At 36.4% G+C, this 8473-nt stretch overlaps 1 pseudogene; it reads right to left on the reverse strand.

Annotated features, from left to right (window-relative positions):
- Positions 1-1778: 1778 nt before the first annotated feature.
- LOC136226775 (heat shock 70 kDa protein 4-like) lies at positions 1779-3871 on the reverse strand (annotated as a pseudogene).
- Between the last annotated feature and the right edge of the window lie 4602 nt (positions 3872-8473).

An 8473-nucleotide genomic window follows, 5' to 3' on the forward strand; every position in this document is an offset into this window, starting at 1 on the left:
GTTAAATTACCGTTTCAATCCTTTTATAATTCTTCTTGCATGCCTTTTGATTTAATTCACGGTGATATATGGACGTTCCCTACTTTAAGTTCTAGTGATCACCATTATTATGTGTTATTTCTTGACAATTATACCAATTTTTTATGGACCTTTCCTCTGGCCCATAAATCACAAGTCTATTCTGTTTTTCTTAATTTTCGCACGTTCCTTCGAACCCAATTTGAACGCGACATTAAAACATTTCAATGTGACAATGGTAGTATATTGTGATAATGTCAGCGTTGTCTATCTCTCCAGTAATCCAGTTCAGCATCACCGCACCAAACATGTAGAAATGGATATTCATTTTGTCCGTGAACGAGTCGCTAAAGGCGAGGTCCGAGTGCTACATGTCCTGTCTCGATATCAGATTGCTGACATATTCACCAAAGGCCTACCCTCCCCGCTCTTTGACGACTTTAGGGATAGTCTCAACGTTCGACCTCCGAACCTTTCGACTACGGGGTGTATTAGAGATTACATTGTTTTACTTGTAGATTATATCTTATCTATACAGTTAGCTAGTATTAGTCATTCACTACAACAAGGATTGTACTCTGTATATTTATTGAATTATACATCAATAACAATACTCAGTGATTCAAACAGTTACAGAAGCATGTGACTATGGTCAGCGCTGGCAAATCCTAAATCTACATTGAAGTCGTCCAAGGTCTGTTTACGGTCGAAATTCATTAACCTATAGCAATACATGTCATGTGATATTCCTATTGTTGTGGTGAATCATCTTAATCATCTTCTTTTCGTTCTTCTTATGGTCTTATTTTAGATGATTCCAAGAGGTTATTATGTTCCTTCAGTGACATTAATGTTAACAATGTCACTTTTGTTAGACGTTCTACAAATAGAGTTACTCATGATCTTGCTAGAACTTTTTTATTATGTATTAGGACTCATGGAATTGTCTTTAGTACCTCTAGATTTTACTGTTTAAAGTTTGTATTCTAACTCTTCAATATATGGACTGTTTGCTTCAACAAAAAAAAAAAATGTTATTGGTTTCCTTGTTCTACTTCACACGTAGTTGTAGTTGTATTATTATTATTTTCAGCAAAAAGTTTAAGTATTTTTTAGTTGATTTGAATCAATTTTGTTTGTTTATATTTATATATATAAATAAAATTATATATATTATTTATTTATTATGTCAATCGGTTCGATCAACTTAAATCATTTAGTTGAATCAAGTGATTGATCCATTGCCAACTATAAATCTAATTTTACATTCGATCCGGTTGTGAAAACTATTTATACTCTTGTAATCACCATTAACCTATGGGAAATTAATCCCATTAAACTATTCTCCTAAGTTACAATATATTTATCCAATTCATCAAGTTAAATGGGTTGCGGTAACTTTGTCTACGTTTTGAGCTAAATTCACCATAAAGTACTTTAGTATCCACTCTAAATGGAGAAATTGTTTGGAACAGTTCATTTGTTCAAACTGTTTTGCTAGTATTTGAGCACTAGTGGAAGAAGCCAGAAAAATAAGAATTAGAAAGAGAAGAAAAGTTACCAAAAAAGACAAATAGTGGATAAGAAAAGATAGAAGAAACACAGATTAATTAATTAAAATCATAATAATATTTTGAATTCTAAGATTGTTCACTCAAACATTGGTGAGATGGTGGGTGAAAATCCATTGACCTCTGTCTCTTCAATGAGAAAACAAACAAAACTTAATTAAAGACAAACTAGCATTGGGGAAAACTTCATCACCTGTACATATTGGCAATGATAGGAGTGCATAAGCTCTTCAGCACATCCATCTTATCCTCAAACTCATCTGCCTCACCTAGCTGGTTTGCATCCAACCATTCAATAGTTTGCTCAATGGCATCCTCAATCTTCTTTCTGTCATCTGTGTCTAATTTCCAACTCATCTTCTCATCTCTCACAGTATTCCTCATGTTATATGCATAATTCTCCAATGCATTTTTAGCACCAATCTTCTTTTTATGTTCTCATCTTCCGCCTTGTATTTCTCAGCCTCCTCTACCATTTTCTCGATCTCTTTGGACAATCTTCCCCTGTGATTAGTGATTGTTATCTTCTTCTTTTGCCCTGTTGTCTTCTCCTCAGCAGAAACATTTAATATACCATTACAATCTATGTCAAAGCACACAGTGATCTGAGGGACACACCTTGATGCTGGGGGAATACCAGAAAGCTCAAATGTTCCAAGTAAATTATTGTCTATTGTTCTTGCTCTCTCGCCCTCATACACCTGTATCAGGACACCCGCCTGGTTGTCAGAGTAAGTGGAGAACACCAGCTCCTTCTTTGTAGGAATGGTAGTGTTCCTTGGTATCAGAACATTCATAACACCTCCAACAGTTTGAACTCCGAGTGAGAGAGGTGTAACATCCAAAAGCACAAGATCCTGCACCTTCTCATTGCCTTCACCACTCAATATGGCAGCCTGAACAGCTGCACCATATGCAACAGCTTCATCCGGGTTTATACTCTTGCATAGTTCTTTCCCATTGAAGAAGTCTTGCAGCATTTTCTGTATCTTTGGAATTCTGGTAGAACCACCGATAATAACGACATCATCGACACTGCTCTTGTCAACATTGGCATCCCTCAAACACAACTCAACAGGCTCCATACACTTTATGAAAAAATCCATGTTCAACTCCTCAAATTTTGCACGAGTAATGGTTGTGTAGAAATCAATACCCTCAAACAAGCAAACAATCTCAATAGCTGTCTGAAAAGTGGATGAGAGAGTCCTCTTAGCCTTCTCACAGGCAGTTCTCAATCTTCTAAGGGCTCTAGGATTTCCAGAGATATCCTTCTGATGCTTTCTCTTGAACTCTTGAATGAAGTGGTTCACCATTATGTTATCAAAGTCTTCACCTCCAAGGTGGGTGTCACCAGCAGTGGACTTGACTTCAAAGATACCCTCTCCAATGGTAACAAGTGAGACATCAAAAGTACCACCACCCAAATCAAAAATAAATACATTCTTCTTCTCAGCGCTGCTTGCATTCTTGTCAAGACCATAGGCAATGGCTGCAGCTGTAGGCTCACTGATAATACGCATAACATTAAGGCCAGCTATCACACCAGCATCCTTTGTTGCCTGACGCTGGGCATCAGTGAAGTAAGCAGGGACAGTAACCACTGCATTTTTCACGCATCTTACTAAGAACCATAGACGATATCTCCTCAGCAGAAAAGTGTTTCTCCTCACCCTTGTATGTAACAGAAATCATAGGCTTACCAACAGGACCAGCAATTACCTTAAATGGCCAAAGCTTTAAATCACTCTGTACGGTGTCATCTGAGAATCTTCTACCAATCAATCGCTTTGCATCTGCAAGCCATATAGTTGTAGAGTATTATAAATTAAACATATGAAACTAACGAGTAATACCAAATTAGCATACAATTTAAACTGAAGGATTTTCTTAACAATCTAGAAAGCAATTTGATTCCGGTTAATTTCTTTTTCCACATTCTGCCTCCTTTTTCTGCTCAAGTAGAGCTAACAACATTATAAACATATGAACTTCAAGATAGCAAAAATCTTCGGAGTACTCTTTAGAAACCTTTTCAGTTCAAAAAATAAATAACCACAAAGAAGAAATCGGTAACTGATATAGCAAAAGAAACTTCTAACATCAATGAAATCAAAGCAACAACACCAAAAACTGAAAGCAACAGAATCTAAATTCGATTCACACTCAGTTACAAACATAAGCAGATTTTAAGTAGATGCAAACAGAAAGAAGAAAAAAACAAAGAATAGGAAGTACATACCAAAAACAGTATTAACAGGGTTCATAGCAGCCTGATTCTTAGCAGCATCACCGATCAACCGCTCCGTATCAGTGAAAGCAACATAAGAAGGCGTCGTCCGGTTCCCCTGATCATTGACTATGATCTCCACTCTGTCATGTTTCCAAACCCCGACGCATGAGTATGTTGTGCCCAGATCGATACCCACGGCTGCTCCTTCCCCTTCGAGATCGTTATTTCTTCGCATAAACACGGAGGTAAACAAACTCTTCTGAGATGTTCACGTGGCGAACGGTATAGAGGATTGCCTATTCCCTTAGAAGATGGTTTAAGTAGGAAAACAAAAACTAAAGCGTGTGGCTGTCCATTTCGGCTAAAAGTCAGGCAGTTGCAAGATTTTTCGGGTTGGCAGATCGTTGCTAATGCTGGGGAGCAGAGTACGCATAATCATGAAATGATAGTTTATGCGGAGGGACACCGACAGATTAGCGGTCTTAGTCCAGCAGCGAAGCTAATTGTGCGTGACATGAGTTCGTATCAAGCAAAGCCGTGTGCTATTATGACGGCACTTCGTACGAAACATCCAGAAGATAACCCAACAATAAAGCATGTATACAATTATAGAGACCGGTTGAGGAAGGATGGGTTTGAGGGTAGAGATATGATTAGTCAGTTTTTCCACCTTGCCGTCACGAACAAGTATTATCATGCTTCGCTTGCTGATTCGGAAACTAATGTGTTAACACATGTATTTATGGCACATCCAGCTTCTGTTGAATTACTACGGACGTACCACTGGTATATTGGCATGGATTCAACATACAAGACCAACAAGTACAGAATGCCATTCTTCGAAATTGTTGGGATGACTCCATGCAACAACAATTTCAAAATCGCGTATGCGATTATGCAGGATGAGACCGAATCTAGCTACCGTTGGGTTATGGAGTGTTTGAGGAATTTGATTGGATTTGACATGAACCCGACAGTTATTTTGACTGATAGAGAGTTGGGATTGATGAGGCCTGTTAGAGAGGTTTTTCCAGATTCTGCACACATGTTGTGTACTTGGCACATTAACAAGGATGTAGAAAACAGAGTCTACAAACTCATGGGTGGAGACATGAATTTTGCTTCAAAATTCAAGAATGGCAGATGGAAGAAAATAATAAATTCTCAAACAGTAGATGAATATGAGTTGGAAGTGGCCAAGATGAAGGATACAATGGGAAAGATAGGTAATGTGGTAGCTTATGTTGAGAATACATGGTTAGTCCACAAAGAGAAGTTTGTTGTTGCGTGGACTAAAGATTTCTTACATTTTGGCAACACAACAACCTGTAGAGTGGAGAGTGAACATTCTTCTTTGAAGAGATGGCTGAATTCCTCTACTGGATCCCTCGATACAGTTTGGGCCAAGGTTCACCATGAAATTGATTTGCAAGTCGTCAAAATCAAGTATAAATTTATTCCATTTCCTTACTGTAACACCACGTCTAGCAGGATGGCGAGGTCCGGAACCCTCTTCAATGTCACGCTGGAAAATAAACATTCAACAGTTACTAAAAGCAATACGCTAAATACAATCCCTAAATATTTACAAAAACTACACGTTAAAGTTCTACAAAAAAATACACTAAATATGTTCTAAAAAAGATACGCTAAATATGTTCTAAAAAAACACGTTAATATTTCTAAAATAAATGCGCTAAATATTTCTAATTTTTTTTTAGTTGTTAGTTTTCTGTCCCGAAAATCGGGACAGAAAACGACTTCGAAATTACATCGGCGGGTCCAGGACCCGCCGCTATCTCTTGACGGGCGGGTCCAGGACCCGCCATGGTCATATGCGTGGGAGGTCCAGGACCCGCCATGCTCAAAACCAAGGCGGGTCCAGCACCCGCCACGGTTTTGAGCATGGCGGGTCCTGGACCCGCCACGCATATGACCATGGCGGGTCCTGGACCCGCCATGGTCGTCAAAATAAACTTTTCTGTCCCGAATTTCGGGACAGAAAACTAAAAAAAAAAAAAAAAAATTGAAAAAAATTAGAAACACGTACCGAAATGAGCCCGATTGACTTTCCTTTACCTCCACGTCCAGTCATAATTAGTCCGGGTTTTCTTTTGGTTTGAACTAAAGTGTTTGGAAGTTAGAAATTGAATTTGAACTTAATATTGCAAATATAAGGGAAGGGGCAAAATTGTAATTTGGAGGCGGTATGTGGGAATCAAGGGGTGGCGTGAAGCAAATCACTTAATTAATGATAGTATGTTACATCTCTTCTATTCCGGGTTAAGGTGCAAAAATACCCCTAACGTTTTGGGTCAGGAGCAATTTTACCCCTAACATTTAAAATGGTGCAATTTTGCCCCTAACGTTTGTAGCCAAGAGCAATTTTACCCCTAACGTTGATAAATTGGGTCAATTTCAGACACTATTATAAAACACAGATATTTTTGTTCATTATTTTGCACCAATTGCATATCAATTCATTTTAAAAAAAGATTTCATGTTTTTTTGTAATTTAATAATAGAATTGGAGATTAATATTTATAAATTCGGTGAACTTTTTGAATTTTTTTGGTCTAATTCGTACCAAAGACAGTATATTTTTTTATTATTTTATTAATTTTTTCACATCCCAACATATGTTTATGATTTGTTACTGATAAAATGACGCATGTGTGAAGTGTAGATGATAAAATTCATGACCAAGAAGACAGTTTGATGAATTATTTCTGAAATTGACCCAATTTATCAACGTTAGGGGTAAAATTGCTCTTGGTTACAAACGTTAGGGGCAAAATTGCACCATTTTAGACGTTAGGGGTAAAATTGCTCCTGACCCAAAACGTTAGGGATATTTTTGCACCTTAACCCCTTCTATTCCCAACATAATTTTTCTTTTTCCAACGTATACTATTTTTTCTTTATTAATTAATTTTTATTTATTTAAAGTAAATATTTGTTTTTGTAATTTTAAACTAAAGAAATATTTCATAATTTTCTTCTCAAAAATATATTTCCTAAGTTTAGAATAAATATCACGAGTTTGTAAATATTTCACTAGTGAGCCAGTCTATTTTCAAAATTATACTATAAAGTTCCTAAATTTTGAAAAAAACTAACTAATTGGTCCCTTTGACAATAAATTTTATATAAAATAATAAGTTTATCATTCTATCGCTAACTAATTTATATTTAACACAATAAAAATTAGGGTAAATTATAAAACTAGACCGAATTGGAGGCTTGTTTACATATTTAATCTCATTACACAATACTTTACATATTTATACTATTTCATTTATGAATTACTCATAATACCCTTCATATATATACAACAACTTATAAAATTCTACCTCTTTCTTCCTCTCTTTTCGTGCAAACTCGAAGTAATTGTTTTCTCTGCAAACTCAAAGTGCTTTCTTCTCTGCGTTTCTTCCTTTCAATTTCAATAGCAAAAAGCAACAAAAAGGTACGCATCTATTGTATTATGCAATTTCGATTGGTTTTAGGATTCTATGTTCTCGTTTTCCTATTTTTGCGATTTTGTTTAGAGTTTAGGGTATCGTAGTGTTTTTTCGTTAGTTTATAGCTATATTTTGTGAAATGTACTTAAAAATAGTTCAAAATGGTAGTGAAGAGTCCATTTTACCTAGAAAAACTACTTCACGAATATGAGTTGTCTTCGCGGTTTTCACAAACTACAAAGCAAAATCATTATGGTTGGTGCAAAAATGTGAAAAAAACTCATATTTGTGAAGTATTATTTCTCTTTCTGGTTGAGTTAAGTGCAGAGCTGTGAGTGAACTGCGACTTCATAGTCTTACTCTTGCTTCGCAGTTTTGATCAACCGCGTATGAAAATACACAGGAATTACTTTGGAGTTGTGATCAACCGCGAAATAACCAAGTAAACTGCGTACTGGTTTTATGTCATTATTTGCCTAAAATGAACTACATTTTGTTGAAGGTTGATTCATCTAAGAAGGATTCAAAGAATAGGAAGAGGGTATCCGTTAATGATAGTGTGAAAGGCATCAATTTTAAGTATCCTTATAACTTGAATACAAAGGCATAAATCACAATGAGAGGTGATTGGGATGTGATAACGAAAGTGAGACCAAATTACTAAAGAGCAAATATATATTATCAACTTCTTTATTCCGTAAGGTCATTACGAGAGAGATTGATCCAGCAAATCCAAAATATAGAGAGGTGTGGTTCAACGTCAAACGAGCTGAACTCAAATTTGGCAATTTTGAGTTTGGACTTATCACCGAGTTGATATTTGGTGATCTGTCACTAATTGTGAAGCAAATGAGTAAGTTAAAGACAGTAAACAAATTAAGAAATTTGTACTTCGAAGGTAGTCGGGTCTTAACACACAAACAAATATACAATACCTTCGAAAGCACAAATTGGAGCCTTGAAGAAGATGGTGATGCGGTCTTCATGACTATGTTGTATGTTATACACATGCTCCTATTCACCACTGATCCTCATCATTCGGTTGATTCTAATATCATCGATCCCACTGATTTTTTGAAGCTGTTTGATGAGTTTCCATGGGATGTGTTTGCTTGGGAGGAGATGTATAAGACGATGCAAAGGGTCGTGTCTGGTTCGAGTAGAAAGAAGAAATTTGAGGCATTTAG

The sequence above is a fragment of the Euphorbia lathyris genome, chromosome 4, assembly GCF_963576675.1.
Source record: "Euphorbia lathyris chromosome 4, ddEupLath1.1, whole genome shotgun sequence".
NCBI lineage: Eukaryota > Viridiplantae > Streptophyta > Magnoliopsida > Malpighiales > Euphorbiaceae > Euphorbia > Euphorbia lathyris.